This window comes from Triticum aestivum, chromosome 6A (genome assembly GCF_018294505.1).
Source record: "Triticum aestivum cultivar Chinese Spring chromosome 6A, IWGSC CS RefSeq v2.1, whole genome shotgun sequence".
NCBI classification, from domain to species: domain Eukaryota; kingdom Viridiplantae; phylum Streptophyta; class Magnoliopsida; order Poales; family Poaceae; genus Triticum; species Triticum aestivum.
This window is the reverse complement of record NC_057809.1, coordinates 260,773,385-260,790,329: the sequence shown is the minus strand read 5'-3', so window position 1 is coordinate 260,790,329 and position 16,945 is coordinate 260,773,385.

Sequence of the window (16,945 nt, the reverse complement as noted above, 5' to 3'; positions counted from 1 at the left end):
CCGAGTATCTTTTCTTGGCTATGTTGTTACTCCACAGGGAATTGAAGTTGATAAAGCCAAGATTGAAGCTATTGAGAGTTGGCCGCAGCCCAAAACGGTCACACAAGTGAGGAGTTTCCTTGGCCTCGCTGGTTTCTATAGGCGTTTTGGGAGAGATTTCAGCACCATTGCTGCACCTCTCAACGAGCTTACAAAGAAGGATGTGCCTTTTGTTTGGGGTACCGCACAGGAAGAAGCCTTCACGGTATTGAAAGATAAGTTGACACATGCTCCTTTACTCCCACTTCCTAATTTCAATAAGACTTTTGAGCTTGAATGTGATCCTAGTGGAATTGGATTAGGAGGTGTGTTATTACAAGATGGAAAACCTGTTGCATACTTTTCTGAAAAATTGAGTGGGCCTAGTCTGAACTATTCTACTTATGATAAAGAATTATATGCTCTTCTTTGGACCTTAGAAACATGGCAACATTATTTATGGCCCAAGGAATTTGTTATACATTCTGATCATGAATCTTTGAAACACATTAAAAGTCAAACAAAACTGAACCGTAGACATGCTAAATGGGTTGAATTCATTGAGACTTTCCCTTATGTCATTAAACACAAGAAGGGTAAAGAAAATGTTATTGCTGATGCCTTGTCTCGTCGTTATACTATGCTTTCACAACTTGACTTTAAAATATTTGGTTTGGAGACCATCAAAGATCAATATGTTCATGATGCTGAATTTAAAGATGTATTGCAGAATTGTAAGGAAGGGAGAACTTGGAACAAGTTCGTTCTTAACGATGGATTTGTGTTTTGTGCTAACAAGCTATGCATTCCAGCTAGCTCCGTTCGTCTTTTGTTGTTGCAGGAGGCGCATGGAGGACGATTAATGGGACACTTTGGCGTCAAGAAGACGAAGGATATACTTGCTACACATTTCTTTTGGCCAAAGATGAGACGGGATGTTGAGCGTTTTGTTGCTCGCTGTACTACATGTCAAAGAGCTAAGTCACGACTCAATCCTCATGGTTTATATATGCCTTTGCCTGTACCTAGTGTTCCTTGGGAGGATATATCTATGGACTTTGTTTTAGGTTTACCTCGAACAAAGAAGGGGAGGGATAGCATATTTGTTGTCGTGGATAGGTTCTCGAAAATGGCACACTTTATACCATGTCATAAAAGTGATGATGCTGTTAATGCTGCTGATTTGTTCTTTCGTGAAATTATTCGCTTACATGGTGTGCCAAATACTATTGTTTCAGATCGTGATACTAAATTTCTTAGCCACTTTTGGAGATGTTTATGGGCTAAGTTGGGGACTAAGCTGCTCTTTCGTACTACTTGTCACCCCCAAACTGATGGACAAACTGAAGTAGTCAATAGAACATTGTCTACTATGCTTAGGGCTGTTTTGAAGAATAACAAGAAAATGTGGGAAGAATGCTTGCCTCATATTGAATTTTCTAATAATCGCTCATTGCATTCTACTACTAAGATGTGCCCTTTTGGAATTGTGTATGGTTTCCTACCTCGTGCACCTATTGATTTGTTGCCTCTTCCATCTTCAGAGAAGGTTAATTTTGATGCTAAAGAACGTTCTGAATTGATTTTAAAAATTCATGAGTTAACTAAGGAAAACATTGAGCGTATGAATGCTAAATATAAACTTTCTGGAGATAAGGGTAGAAAACATGTTGTGTTTGCGCCTAGAGATCTTGTTTGGTTACATTTGCGTAAAGATAGATTTCCTAATCTGCGCAAATCAAAGCTAATGCCACGTGTTGATGGTCCTTTTAAGGTGTTAGAGAAAATAAATGATAATGCATATAAACTTGAGCTACCTGTAGATTTTGGGGTTAGTCCCACTTTTAACATTGCAGATTTGAAGCCTTATTTGGGTGAGGAAGATGCGCTTCCGTCGAGGACGACTTCATTTCAAGAAGGGGAGGATGATGAGGACATCAATACCATTGTTACACCCACAGCTCCTACTGTTACATATACTGGACCAATTACTAGAGCTCGCGCACGCCAATTAAATTACCAGGTACTTTCGTTTCTTGGTAATGATTCTAATAGTCATGAGATTATGATGCTGCCTAAATTGGATACATTTGTTTTGCTTACAAATGAAGGGCCTAGCTTGGAGAAGGATGAACATTGGAGCAAGAACACGCATGGAGTTGATGGCATGCGCAAGGGGATCAAGAATGGAGTTACAAGTGATGATTTCAGGACTTTGAAGCCGCCATAAGGAGTGCGTGAAGCCTTGGACGAAATATACAAGATGCCACTTCATAATATTCGTCCATAGGCTATTCTAGGTGCTGCGTCACCTTATTAATGGGCCAGGCCCATGTAATTTCGAAATACTTAAGTATAGGCTATTTTTAGAGTCCGTATGTGTGGGGAAACAAGAGTTAGGGTTGGTTTCGGACCCCACCCTCAAGGGCCACGAAATTCCCCCTCTTCCTCCATATATACAGCCCTTAGGGCATCGTTTAGACTTTGGCTTTTGTTTAGATTAAAAGGTCGCCATAGCTGCAACTTCGCGTACTTCGTTTGTGTCCAACGACCAGACCAAGACGTCACAGAACCCCACCTTGATCAATAAAGCTTTCATCTTATATTCGCAATATCCCGATTGCAATCTCAGTTTCTTGCTTGTTCTTCGTTTGCTCGCAGGAAACAGACCCTCGTGGTCAGGTTGATCATGCTCCGGCGTGGTCAATAACCCTCGGAAGTTGGTTTAGCGATTGCTAAGGCGCGACGTCTCGCACGTTCGTAGTCGGATCGTCAAGGTCGACTCCCACAGAAAATGATAGCCACCATCTCATCGAAACATCGGGACACCTTAGCCTCTATCAATAAGTTTAATAATGAAAGTGCAACTTATTTGTGGCACTGCCGTTTAGGTCATATTGGTGTAAAGCGCATGAAGAAACTCCATGCTAATGGGCTTTTCGAATCACTTGATTATGAATCACTTGATGCTTGCGAACCATGCCTCATGGGCAAGATGACTAAAACTCCGTTCTCCGAAACAATGGAATGAGCAACGGACTTACCGGAAATAATACATACTGATGTATGTGGTCCGATGAGTGTTGATGCTCGTGGCGGGTATCGTTATTTTCTGACCTTGACAGATGATTTGAGCAGATATGGGTATGTCTACTTGATGAAACATAAGTCTGAAACATTTGAAAAGTTCAAAGAATTTCAGAGTGAAGTGGAAAATCATCGTAACAAGAAAAATAAGTTTCTACGATCTGATCGTGGAGGTGAATATTTGAGTTATGAGTCCGGTCTTCATTTGAAACAATGCGGAATAGTTTCGCAACTGACGCCACCTCTAATACCACAGCGTAATGGTGTGTCCGAACATCGTAACCGCACTTTATTAGATATGGTGAGATCTATGATGTCTCTTACTGATTTACCGCTATCGTTTTGGGGTTATGCTTTAGAGACAGCTGCATTCACGTTAAATAGGGCACCATCGAAATCCGTTGAGACGACACCATATGAACTATGGTTTGGCAAGGAACCCAAGTTGTCGTTTCTTAAAGTTTGGGGCTGCGATGCTTATGTGAAAAAGCTTCAACTTGATAAGCTCGAACCCAAATCGGAGAAATGTGTCTTCATAGGATACCCAAAGGAGACTGTTGGGTGCACCTTCTATCATAGATCCGAAGGCAAGATATTTCTTGCTAAGAATGGATCCTTTCTAGAGAAGGATTTTCTCTCGAAAGAAGTGAGTGGGAGGAAAGTAGAACTTGATGAGGTAATTGTACCTGCACCCTTATTGGAAAGTAGTTCATCACAGAAATCGGTTCCAGTGATTCATACACCAATTAGTGAGGAAGCTAATGATGATGATCATGAAATTTCTGATCAAGTTACTACCGAACCACGTAGGTCAACCAGAATAAGATCCACACCAGAGTGGTATGGTAATCCTGTTCTGGAAGTCATGTTACTTGACCATGACGAACCTAAGAACTATGAGGAAGTGATGATGAGCCCAGATTCCGTAAAATGGCTTGAGGCCATGAAATCTAAGATGGGATCCATGTATGAGAACAAAGTGTGGACTTTGGTTGACTTCCCCGATGATCGGCAAGCCATAGAGAATAAATGGATCTTCAAGAAGAAGAATGACGTTGACAGTAATTTTACTGTCTATAAAGCTCGACTTGTTGCGAAAGGTTTTTGACAAGTTCAAGGAGTTGACTATGATGAGACCTTCTCACCCGTAGCAATGCTTAAGTCCGTCCGAATCATGTTAGCAATTGCCGCATTTTATGATTATGAAATTTGGCAAATGGATGTCAAAATTGCATTCCTTAATGGATATCTTAAAGAAGAGTTGTATAAGGTTTGTCGATCCAAAAGGTGCTAACAAAGTGTGTAATCTCTAGTGATCCATTTATGGACCGGTGCAAGCATCTCGGAGTTGGAATATATGCTTTGATAGTGTGATCAAAGCATATGGTTTTATGCAGACTTTTGGAGAAGCCTGTATTTACAAGAAAGTGAGTGGGAGCTCTGTAGCATTTCTGATATTATATGTGGATGACATATTGTTGATTGGAAATGATACTGAATTTCTGAATAGCATAAAAGGATACTTGAATAAGAATTTTTCAGTGAAAGACCTCGGTGAAGCTGCTTATATATTGGGCATCAAGATCTATAGAGATAGATCAAGACGCTTAATTGGACTTTCACAAAGCACATACCTTGATAAAGTTTTGAAGAAGTTCAAAATGGATCAAGCAAAGAAAGGGTTCTTGCCTGTGTTAGAAGGTGTGAAGTTGAGTCAGACTCAATGCCCGACCACTGCAGAAGATAGATAGAAACTGAAAGTCATTCCCTATGCTTCAGCCATAGGTTATATCATGTATGCAATGCTGTGTACCAGACCTGATGTGTGCCTTGCTATTAGTTTAGCAGGGAGATACCAAAGTAATCCAGGAGTGGATCACTGGACAGCGGTCAAGAATATCTTGAAATACCTGAAAATGACTAAGGATATGTTTCTCGTTTATGGAGGTGACAAAGAGCTCATCATAAATGGTTACGTCGATGCAAGCTTTGACACTGATCCGGATGACTCTGAGTCACAAACCGGATAAGTATTTTTATTGAATGGTGGAGCTGTCAGTTGGTGCAGTTCTAAACAAAGCGTCGTGGCGGGATCTACGTGCGAAGAGGAATACACTACTGCTTCGGAAGCAGCAAATGAAGGAGTCTGGATGAAGGAGTTCATATCCAATCTAGGTGTCATACCTAGTGCATCAGGTCCAATGAAAATCTTTTGTGACAATACTGGTGCAATTACCTTGGCAAAGGAATCCAGATTTCACAAGAGAACCAAGCACATCAAGAGATGCTTCAATTCCATCCACGATCAAGTCAAGGAGGGAGACATAGAGATTTGCAAGATACATATGGATCTGAATGTTGCAGACCCGTTGATTAAGCCTCTCTCACGAGCAAAACATGATCAACACCAAGACTCCATGGGTGTTAGAATCATTACTATGAAATCTAGATTATTGACTCTAGTGCAAGTGGGAGACTGAAGGAAATATGTCCTAGAGGCAATAATAAAGTTGTTATTTATATTTCCTTATATCATGATAAATGTTTATTATTCATGCTAGAATTCTGTATTAACCGAAAACTTAGTACATGTGTGAATACATAGACAAACAGAGTGTCACTAGTATGCCTCTACTTGACTAGCTCGTTAATCAAAGATGGTTAAGTTTCCTAACCATAGACATGAGTTGTCATTTGATAAACGGGATCACATCATTAGAGAATGATGTGATTGACATGACCCATCCGTTAGCTCAGCACTACAATCATTTAGTTTATTGCTATTGCTTTCTCCATAACTTATACATGTTCCTATGACTATGAGATTATGCAAATCCCGAATACCAGAGGAACACTTAGTGTGCTATCAAACGTCACAACGTAACTGGCTGATTATAAAGATGCTCTACAGGTGTCTCCGATGGTGTTTGTTGAGTTGGCATAGATCGAGATTAGGATTTGTCACTCCGATTGTCGGAGAGGTATCTATGGGCCCGCTCGGTAATGCACATCACTATAAGCCTTGCAAGCAATGTAACTAATGAGTTAGTTGCGGGATGGTGCATTACTGGACGAGTAAAGAGACTTGCTGGTAACGAGATTGAACTAGGTATGATGATACCGACGATCGAATCTCGGGCAAGTAACATACCGATGACAAAGGGAACAACGTATGTTGTTATGCGGTTTGACCTATAAAGATCTTCGTAGAATATGTAGGAACCAATATGAGCATCCAGGTTCCGCTATTGTTTATTGACCAAAGATGAGTCTCGGTCATGTCTACATAGTTCTCGAACCCGTAGGGTCCGCACGCTTAACGTTCGATGCCGATCGGTATTATGAGTTTATGTGTTTTGATGTACCGAAGGTAGTTCGAAGTCCCGGATGAGATCACGGACATGATGAGGAGTCTCGAAATGGTCGAGACATAAATATTGATATATTGGATGACTATATTCGGACACCGGAATGGTTCCAAGGTGTATCGGGTATTTATCAGAGTGCCGGAAGGGTTATCGGAACCACCGGGGAAGTTATGGGCCTTATCGGGCCTTAAGGGAGAGAGAGGGAGCAGCCAAGGGCTGCCCTCCCCCATGGGCCTAGTCCGAATTGGACTAGGGGGAGGGGCGGCACCCCCTCCTTCCTTCTCCTTCCCCTCTCCTTCCTTCTTCTCCTAGTAGGACTAGGAAAGGGGGGTCCAACTCCTACTGGGAGTAGGATTGCCCCCCCTTGGGCGCGCCCTATAGGGCCGGCCGGCCTCCCTTCATTGTCAAAACCGGCGGATCTCGGGTAGGGGGTCCCGAACTGTGTGTCTAGGCGGATGGTAACAGGAGACAAGGGACACGATGTTTTTACCCAGGTTCGGGCCGTCTCGATGGAGGTAAAACCCTACTCCTGCTTGATTGATATTGATGATATGGGTAGTACAAGAGTAGATCTACCACGAGATCAGAGAGGCTAAACCCTAGAAGCTAGCCTATGGTATGATTGTTATTCGTCCTATGGACTAAAACCCTCCGGTTTATATAGACACCGGAGAGGGCTAGGGTTACACAGAGTCGGTTACAATGGGAGGAGATCTACATATCCGTATTGCCAAGCTTGCCTTCCACGCCAATGAAACTCCCATCCGGACACGGGACGAAGTCTTCAATCTTGTATCTTCATAGTCCGAGAGTCCGGCCAAAGGTTATAGTCCGGCTATCCGGACACCCCCTAATCCAGGACTCCCTCAGTAGCCCCTGAACCAAGCTTCAATGACGACGAGTCCGGCGCACAGATTGTCTTCGGCATTGCAAGGCGGGTTCCTCCTCCGAATACTTCATAGAAGATTTTGAACACAAGGATAGTGTCCGGCTCTACAAAATAAGTTCCACATACTATCGTAGAGAGAATAATATTTACACAAATCTAATCTGCTGACGTATTCCGTAGTGTGTCATCACGCCACAGCCAAGCCTTTATTAGAACCGTTTTTACTGTCCCACCTCAGCGTGTTTTGTGAGGCGGTTTCCTTGGCACGTCTTGTCGAAGCAGAGATCGTGTCCCCTTATCCCGGGATTCTCATCAATAAGGGCGTGGGTAACCCCACCGCGCCATTGATTACGACGCTTGGGAGATAAGCGAGTTTTACCAGGTTGGTGGGGACACATAGTTTTGTCCACCCATATAAGGGGATAAGGATCTGCCTTTCCATCCACGCCTTCTTCCTCCTTTGCTCATCCATTTTCGCGCACTCAAGCTCCAGCGCCCAAGTCCGCATTTCCCACCTCAACCTTCTCCAGCCATGTCCGGAACGGGAGGCAAGTGGATGGTCTCCTCCGTTACGGAGGGACACATCAAGAAGCTGAGGAAAGCTGGATACTTGTCTGACGACATCGTGCACCGGCTCCCAGACGAGGGGCGGCTCATCCCCACCCCCAGGCCCCATGAGAGGGTGGTGTTCCTCACCCATTTCCTCTGTGAACTAGGCTTCCCTCTCCACCCATTTGTCCGGGGACTCATGTTCTACTATGGCCTGGACTTCCACGATCTGGCCCCGAACTTCATCCTCGACATCTCGGCATTCATCGTCGTGTGCGAGGCCTTCCTCTGCATCCAGCCCCACTTCGGCCTATGGCTGAAGACCTTCAATGTCAAGCCGAAGGTAGTGGGCAGCCGCCAGGCGGAGTGCGGAGGCGCCATGGTGGGCAAGATGCCCAACGTCCTATGGCTCGAGGGCTCCTTCGTGGAGACCATAAAGGGGTGGCAATCGGGGTGGTTTTACATCACCGAGCCGTGTGACCCTGAATGGGTCACAGCCCCCGAGTTCCGATCCGGAATCCCTACGCGGCTCACCTCCTGGGAAGAGAAGGGTCTGCCGTGGGGTAAAAAAGGAGAGCTCACCGGACTCCAAACATGCGTCCAAAACCTGGTGAGCAAGAAGCTCAAACTTGTTAACGTAGTCCAGGTCATGCTCATCCGCCGGATCCTCCCGTGCCAACAACAGGATTTCAGCTTGTGGGAGTTCAACCCGGCCCAGCACTGAACTCTGAGCAGGCTCTTCGACACAACGTACGAAGATGCCTGGAAGGTGCTATTCAAGGGCGCTGAGGCTCCCGCATCCGCTACCGAGGATCGCGGATTCAGCGCGCAGCGTCAAGCCAACACGATAAGCTGTTTTTACCTCTTACATGATATTTGTCTTTCATAGTTTGACTCTATGCGGGATCTAAGCCCACATGCCTTTGACAGGACTGGTAGAGGACGGCCGAACAGATCAACTGTCCGGCTCCTTTGCCCGAAGACCTAGCGGACGCCCGCTTGGCGGAGCTGCTGGTTCCGGCACCTTACGTGGTGCCGGAGAAGAAGGCCAAGAAGAAGGCCACAGGAACCCGGAAGAGTTCCCGGCGCCCAGTGGAGTTGGACTCATCGTCCGATGACTCCGAGGTGCACTCCTCCCATGAAGACGAGGAGGAGGAAAGAGAGGTCTCTTCCCAGCAGGGGGAGAAAAGAAAAGGAAGGCCGCCCCAACTGGGGAGGCCAGAGGGTCCAAGAAAGGGAGGACCCTCCCTACGGACTACTCCACCAACGCCGACGACGGCGAAGAGGAGTGGCCGCTCAGGGCCAAGCCCCTGGCAAAATCGTAAGTATTCAGATACCTGAGTGACTCATGGCGTTCCTTTATTGCACAGCTTCTCCTGACGCCGAATATAATTATGCAGTCCGCCCGAAGCCCGGCTTGACGTGTCGTCGAGCGGCTCCCTGGATTCGTCGAATGTGAATAGTTTTTCACTTCCGACCGCTACCTCCCCCCGCCCTATGGACGACGCCGAGGTGTTGTCCCAAAAGGTTCCAAGCCAGGAGGAGGTGGTCCTGGAGGCACCGCAAGGCGACCTCCCGGACTCCAGGTGCAAAGGGGAAAAAACCCAAGGGCTCCAAGTCCGGCCCAGGGCCGGACACCGCACCGGAACCTTCAACGGTTCCGGAGTCCGGCAGGCGGCCCCCTATTAAGAAGGGCAAGCCTACGATGCCGGTGACCTCCGTCCAACCGGAGGCACCGGATAATTTGCTGGAGGTTCTTAATGGTGCCTCCATCGATGAGGAGCACCGCACTATTATGAGTGCGGTGATCCAGAAGGTTCAGTCCGCCAAAAGCGGGCTGACTGAAGCCTGTGCCAGCCTGCTAACAGGCTTTGAGGTATGTGAAAAATATGTGAAAATATTACCGCATAGACAGTAGCCCCTGATGCTTTGTTTGGCGTTCGAAAAGAAAAGCCGAATAGAGGATCTAACAACATTCGCAGGACTCTAACATAATTAAGTCAATATGCATATGCAGGCTTCGCTGCTGGCCTCTGCCGCACTGACTGCGGAGGTGGATGCGCTGAAGTAGAGCCTCGAGCGATCCGAGCAAGAGCTCGGCCTTGCTAAAAAGGAGCTCGAGGAAAAAGAAGGTAAGTAATACCTTGTGGAGTATATTTAAAAAGATGCAGTTGCAAAAAATGACAGGATCGCTCTTGGTGTCCTAGGGGCCACGACTGAGGTGGCGGCCCTTAAGCAAGCGCTTTCCGAGGCCGAAAAGAAGGCAGCCACGGAGCGCACTGAGCGGGAGAAACATGAGGTGCGGGTTGGCAAGGTGCAGCAAGAGCTCCAGGCTCTCATGAAAAAACATGAGAGTTTGGAGCTTGACTCAAAGACGCGAGAGTCCGAGCTTGCGGTGGCCCTTGAAAGCGCCAAGTCTGCCAAGGCTGAAGCCCAGAAAGCCCTCCAGGAAGTTGAGGCGATGAAGAAGATAGCGGCGGGTAAGGCATTCTTTATGCAAAGCAAGCACGTGAAAGTGAATTACTTGTTACTTACCCGAATCCGGAGCTCTCCAGGAGCATTCGCAGATTTACCCCGTAGCGTGTCAGATGCCGCTACCTTCTACCGGGCCGAGGAGGGCAGCTCGACGGAGAAGGTGTTCTGGTGTCAGTACGCTGAGGCCGGACACTCGGTGCCCTTGAGCGGCTAGCTGAAGCAACTGGTCGAGCTCCATAAGGTGGCCGAACAGGCCATGAAGGGCCTTATAGTTCGGTTGTGGCCTGGAGAGGCCCTGCCTGGGAGCTACTTCGGGCTGGTGAGGCGGCTGGTGGATGCCTGTCCGTGGCTTGAAGTCGTCAAGCACTCCGTCTGCATCGAAGGTCCCCGTAGGGCGCTTGCCCATGCTAAAGTGCACTAGGGCAAGATGGATGCGGAGAAGCTTGTGAAGGACGGGCCACCGCAGGGCAAGGAGCATTGCCACCCCGAGATGTATTATGAAGGCTCCTGAAGGGCACCCGCCTTGTGGCGGACGAATGTTCCAAAGATGTAATATTTGAGTGAACTTGTTCGTTTCATCCTGTGCGCTGAAAACTTGTTCATATGCCCTATGCAACGCTTGTTTTAATTTAAAATATTACCTTCTATGCGGCCGTTTATCGAGTCTGAGAGATGGCAATTCGTCGGCTTCTGCCCCCATGCCATGAGTGCTGGGGTGTTCGGGATAAACCTGAGCACTCTTTTTCCCATTCTTGGGTCCTTCGAGGGAGGTGCTCAGCACAACGAACAAGGCAATCAGACTATAATGCGTTATCACTCTCACTTAGCTAGAGAATTCTATAATTTTAAATTTTGGCAAAGCCCCTAGTGTTCGGAAGACCGAGTTCGGGGCGCTATACACGCCTAGGCCGGACAAAGCTGACTCCTCGCTCTAAGCGGCATAAGTCTTTAGGGACTCGAAACCTCCCGAACAGCGACCAGCTCTCGCCCTATCATGATAGTCAGTTTTAGCTTTCTCTACTGAGGTGCTTAGCCCGGCTCAACCGGGGCACAATCACAGTAGTTCTCCCAACGCTACCTTACCCGATATAGCGGAACGCAAGGTACCAAAACATGGGAGCCGGGCAAACCCAACTATTGACCAAAGACATGATTCAGAGCTGATGCATATAATGCTATAAGTTCAGAGGGCCGCACTTTGTGAAAGTGTTCGGACTTCTCACACCGTATTATGGGGTGCTTGAGCCCCTGGCATATGGACCGTACCAAAGTGTACGGGTGCTAAATGTCATAACTGAACATATGCATTGAAAAAGAAATGAATAGAGAATGCAATAATAAGCTGAAGCTAAGCATTGTTTATTTTAAAAGGCTGCTATGAAAGCAGAATGATACAAATAGTGCGATAAGCAAGAGATGGGACTATTTGACATGTCCCCCTCCAGGGGCGATCTGCGAGACGGTATGTAAGACAGGTATTTTGCTCGTTATAGAGACCACCTGGGAATTCGACGTAGCTTTCTGCCTCCTTGGTTGTATCATCGTGTGTTCGGCGGTTGTACTGCCGCACAGGCCTTCCGAAGAGTGGAGTCCTGAAAGTAGGAAATAATGACAAAATCGGGAGCCCCTAGTGCGGTTGAGCCGCATTTTTGGGCGTGCCGTGATCGTGCCCCTCCCCCTGTGCCCATGGTATTTTTAGAGCGTAGTTGTGTACGCGTAGTACTGATTTCGCAGTTTCGCGAGGGCTGGGGTTGGGGCCGTATTGCTACACTTGCTCAAAACGTGCCAGGCGGTCTTGTTGTAGGTTACTCCAGGCGCGCTTGACGGTGTCCGGACGTTTAATAGCCGGACTGGAGAATTGCCTTGAGAGGCTGCTTTGTACTTCCGCTGCGAGGGTCGCCGTGTGCTCCTCCGTTCGGAGAGAGCGTTCGGTGTTTCCATTGACCGTAATGACTCCTCGAGGGCCTGGCATCTTGAGCTTGAGATATGTGTAGTGCGGCATCGCATTGAACTTTGCAAATGCGGTTCGCCCGAGCAATGCGTGATAGCCACTGCAGAACGGGACTATGTTGAAGATTAACTCCTCGCTTCGGAAATTATCCGGGGATCCGAAGACCACTTCAAGTGTAACTGATCCTTTACAGTTGGCCTCTACACCTGGTATGACGCCTTTAAAGGTTGTTTTTGTGGGTTCAATCCTTGAGGGATCTATGCCCATTTTCCGCAATGTATCCTGATAAAGCAGGTTCAGGCTGCTGCCGCCGTCCATAAGGACTCTAGTGAGGTGAAATCCGTCAATGATTGGGTCTAAAACCAATGCGGCGAATCCGCCATGGCGGATGCTAGTGGGGTGGTCCCTTCGATCAAAAGTGATCGGGCAGGAGGACCATGGGTTGAACTTTGGGGCGACTGGCTCCAACGCGTATACGTCCCTGAGTGCACGCTTCCGCTCCCTTTTGGGGATGTGGGTTGCGTATATCATGTTCACCGTCCGCACTTGTGGGGGGAAGCCCTTCTGTCCCTATTGTTCGACGGCCGGGGCTCTTCGTCCTCGTCGCTGTGCAGCCCCTTGTCTCTGTTTTCGGCATTTAACTTGCCGGCCTGCTTGAACACCCAACAATCCCTGTTGGTGTGATTGGCTGGTTTTTCGGGGGTGCTATGTATCTGGCACGAGCGATCGAGTATACGGTCCAAACTGGACGGGCCCGGAGTGTTCCTCTTAAATGGCTTTTTCCGCTGACCGGGCTTAGAGCCTCTGAATCCGGCATTAATTGTCGTATCTTCGGCGTTGTCGCTGTTAATGCGGCGCTTGTGCTTGTTGCGATGCGACCTGCCATTGTTGTCCTTGGTATCTGAATTACCAGGGCTCTTGGTCATGTTATTGCTACGAGCCAGCCAATTGTCTTCTCCCGCGCAAAAGCGGGTCATGAGTGTCGTGAGGGCTGCCATAGATTTCGGCTTTTCCTGTCCAAGGCGCCGCGCAAGCCACTCGTCACGGATGTTATGCTTGAAGGCTGCTAGGGCCTCTGCGTCCAGACAGTCGACGATTTGATTTTTCTTGGTTAGGAACCGTGTCCAGAATTGTCTGCCAGATTCTTCTAGCTGCTGAATTATGTGGCTCAGGTCATCGGCGTCTGGTGGTCGCACATAAGTGCCGTGGAAATTGTGGAGGAATGCGGCTTCCAGGTCCTCCGAACAACCAATTGATTATGCTGGCAGGCTGTTAAGCCAATGCCGAGCTGGTCCTTTAAGCTTGAGTGGGAGGTATTTGATGGCATGTAGATCATCGTCGCGGGCCATGTGGATATGAAGGAGATAGTCCTCGATCCATACCGCAGGATCTGTTGTGCCATCGTATGATTCAATGTTTACGGGTTTGAAACCCTCTGGGATTTGATGATTCATTACTTCATCTGTGAAGCATAGTGGGTGTGCGGCACCTCTGTACTGGGCTATATCACGACCTAGCTCAAATGAGCTTTGTCTGTTGTGTTTGGCCCGGCCGGATTTACTGTATTCGGCGTGACGGTTATCGTCTCGTGTCGTGGGGCACCCGCGCGATCCGTAGATCGATCTTGTTTGCCTTGCCCTGTCTTCCAACATATCTCGCAGGTCTAGCGCATTTCCCCGTGCCTTGGTATTTTTTGAGCGACGCCGAGGTGCGGCTTGAGTGGAGGGCCGGGAGGACTCTCTGTCGCGGTCGTGAGGTGGTCGGTCAGCCGCATCATGCGCTGGTGATGTAGGCTTAAGTGCTTCCTCCCCTAAACGGGGTAGCAACCTGCGCTTTGGGTAGCTCTTGGAGGGGCGTTCGAGTTCGTATTCCTCGGCCGCAAGGACTTCCGTCCATCTGTCGGCTAGCAAGTCTTGATCAGCTCTAAGCTGTTGCTGTTTTTTCTTAAGGCTACTCTCTGTGGCCATAAGCCTGCACTTAAAGTGCTCTTGTTCGACGGGATCCTCAGGCACGACAAATTCGTCGTCGCCGAGGCTTGCCTCATCTTCGGAGGGAGGCATGTAATTATCATCCTCTTCTTTTCTGTCTGCCGCTCTCTCAGGGGGGCTGGCTTCTCCATCCTCCTGCGCTGAATCTTGCTGGAGGGAATTGTCTTCGGCACTGTCCGGGGTGTTATTATCTCCCATGCCGGCATCACCATTTTTGCTTTGGCGGGACTTAGAGCGGCGCCCCTGACGCCGGCGCTTGGGTTGCTTCTTGGAGGGGTCGTCCCCCATTGTTCCGTTGCCATTTCCTTCTTTGGGTGTATCCACCATATATATGTCATATGATGAGGTGGCCTTCCAGTGCCCTATAGGCGCTGGTTCATGTTCGTCTCCTACATCGTCATCCATACCGTCGATGTCTTTGGAGTCGAAGTCGAGCATGTCGGTTAGATCGTCGATGGTGGCTACGAAGTGGGTGGTGGGTGGGCGTCGAATTTCTTCGTCGTCCGCATCCCAATCCTATTGTCCATAGTCCGGCCAGGGCTCTCCTGACAAAGAGAGAGACCTTAGTGAATTCAGAATGTCGCCGAAGGGCGAGTGCTGAAAGACATCCGCGGCGGTGAATTCCATGATCGGCACCCAATCGGATTCGATTGGTAGGGGCGCGGAAGGTTTGGAGTCCGGAAAAGAGTCTGGCACCTTGGAGTCACGGGCTTCGCAGAGGATGAGGCTGGTGTTCGGCTCGATCGCCCTTGAGACTGCAGCCCCCGAGGCGGTGTCTAGCCACCCGTCCTCGATCGGCACAGTTGGCTCCGAGCAGGGTCAGAGCTGATGCGGGCGCGGCCTCTAGGGTACTGTTCGGCGGCACAGCTAGGTCATACCCATCGTGACAGTGCGGCACGCCCGGCTGTGGCTCGAATCCGTCGAAGATCAAGTCTCCGCGGATGTCGACCGTGTAGTTCAAACTTCCAAATCTGACCTGATGACCAGGGGCGTAGCTTTCAATCTGCTCCAGATGGCCAAGCGAATTAGCCCGCAGTGCAAAGCCGCCAAACACGAAGATCTGTCTGGGGAGAAAGGTCTCACCCTGGACCGCATCGTTGTTGATGATCGTAGGAGCCATTGGGCATAAAGGTGACGACACAGAGGAAATCTCAATGAAGGCACCAATGTCAGTGTCAAAACCGGCGGATCTCAGGTAGGGGGTCCCGAACTGTGCGTCTAGGCGGATGGTAACAGGAGACAAGGGACACAATGTTTTTACCCAGGTTCGGGCCCTCTCGATGGAGGTAAAACCCTACTCCTGCTTGATTGATATTGATGATATGGGTAGTACAAGAGTAGATCTACCATGAGATCAGAGAGGCTAAACCCTAGAAGCTAGCCTATGGTATGATTGTTGTTCGTCCTATGGACTAAAACCCTCCGGTTTATATAAACACTAGAGAGGGCTAGGGTTACACAGAGTCGGTTACAATGGGAGGAGATCTACATATCTGTATTGCCAAGCTTGCCTTCCACGCCAAGGAAAGTCCCATCCGGACACGGGACGAAGTCTTCAATCTTGTATCTTCATAGTCCGGGAGTCCGGCCAAAGGTTATAGTCCGTCTATCCGGACACCCCCTAATCCAAGACTCCCTCACTCCCCCTTGCTCTTTTATGTATGAGGGCAGGGGGCACCCTAGAACACACAAGTTGACAATTGTTTTAGCCGTGTGCGGTGCCCCCCTCCACAGAAACACACCTCGGTCATATTGTCGTAGTGCTTAGGCGAAGCCCTGCGTCGGTAACTTCATCATCACTGTCACCACGCCGTCGTGCTAACGAAACTCTCCCTCAGCCTCAGCTGGATCTAGAGTTCGAGGGACGTCACCAAGCTGAACGTGTGCAGATCGTGGAGGTGTCGTGCGTTTGGTACTTGATCGGTTGGATTGCGAAGACGTTCGACTACATCAACCGCGTTACTTAACGCTTCCGCTTTCGGTATACGAGGGTAGATAGACACACTCTCCCCTCTCATTGATATGCATCTCCTAGATAGATCTCGCGTGATCGTAGAATTTTTTTGAAATACTGCTTTCCCCAACAGTAAAATCTAGCAACAAGAGTAAGAAAGATTCTTCATCTAGTAGTAACAATAATCATGCTAAATCCAACATTGTTGCTTCTAGTAGTTCTCTTGATTCTACTAATGATTCTCTTAGCCAAGTTACACTTGAGCAAGAAAATAGCTTATTGAAGGGAATTATAGAGAAATGTGTTTACAAGAGCCTTACCGGAAGTAAGCAATTTGAGGAAATTGTACGCAAGCAAGGAAGGCACCGGAAGAATCAAGGTGTTGGTTTTGAACAAAAGTTCAATGCCAATGCTGTTGAGTGGGAAGAAGATCAATACCCCAAGACAAAGTTTGTTCCTCAACAAGAGAAGTATGATCCTACTTCGTTCAAAGGAACACAAGCTCAAGATGATCTTCCACCACAAGACCACAAGCAAAAAGGCAAGGACAAGCTTCAAGAGGAGATTGATGCATTTGAAGAAGCTCCCAAGGCCTTGGTCAAGTGGGTTCCCAAGACTACATCAAGTTCTACTTCATCAAGTACGACTACAACTCCAAGATTCCCA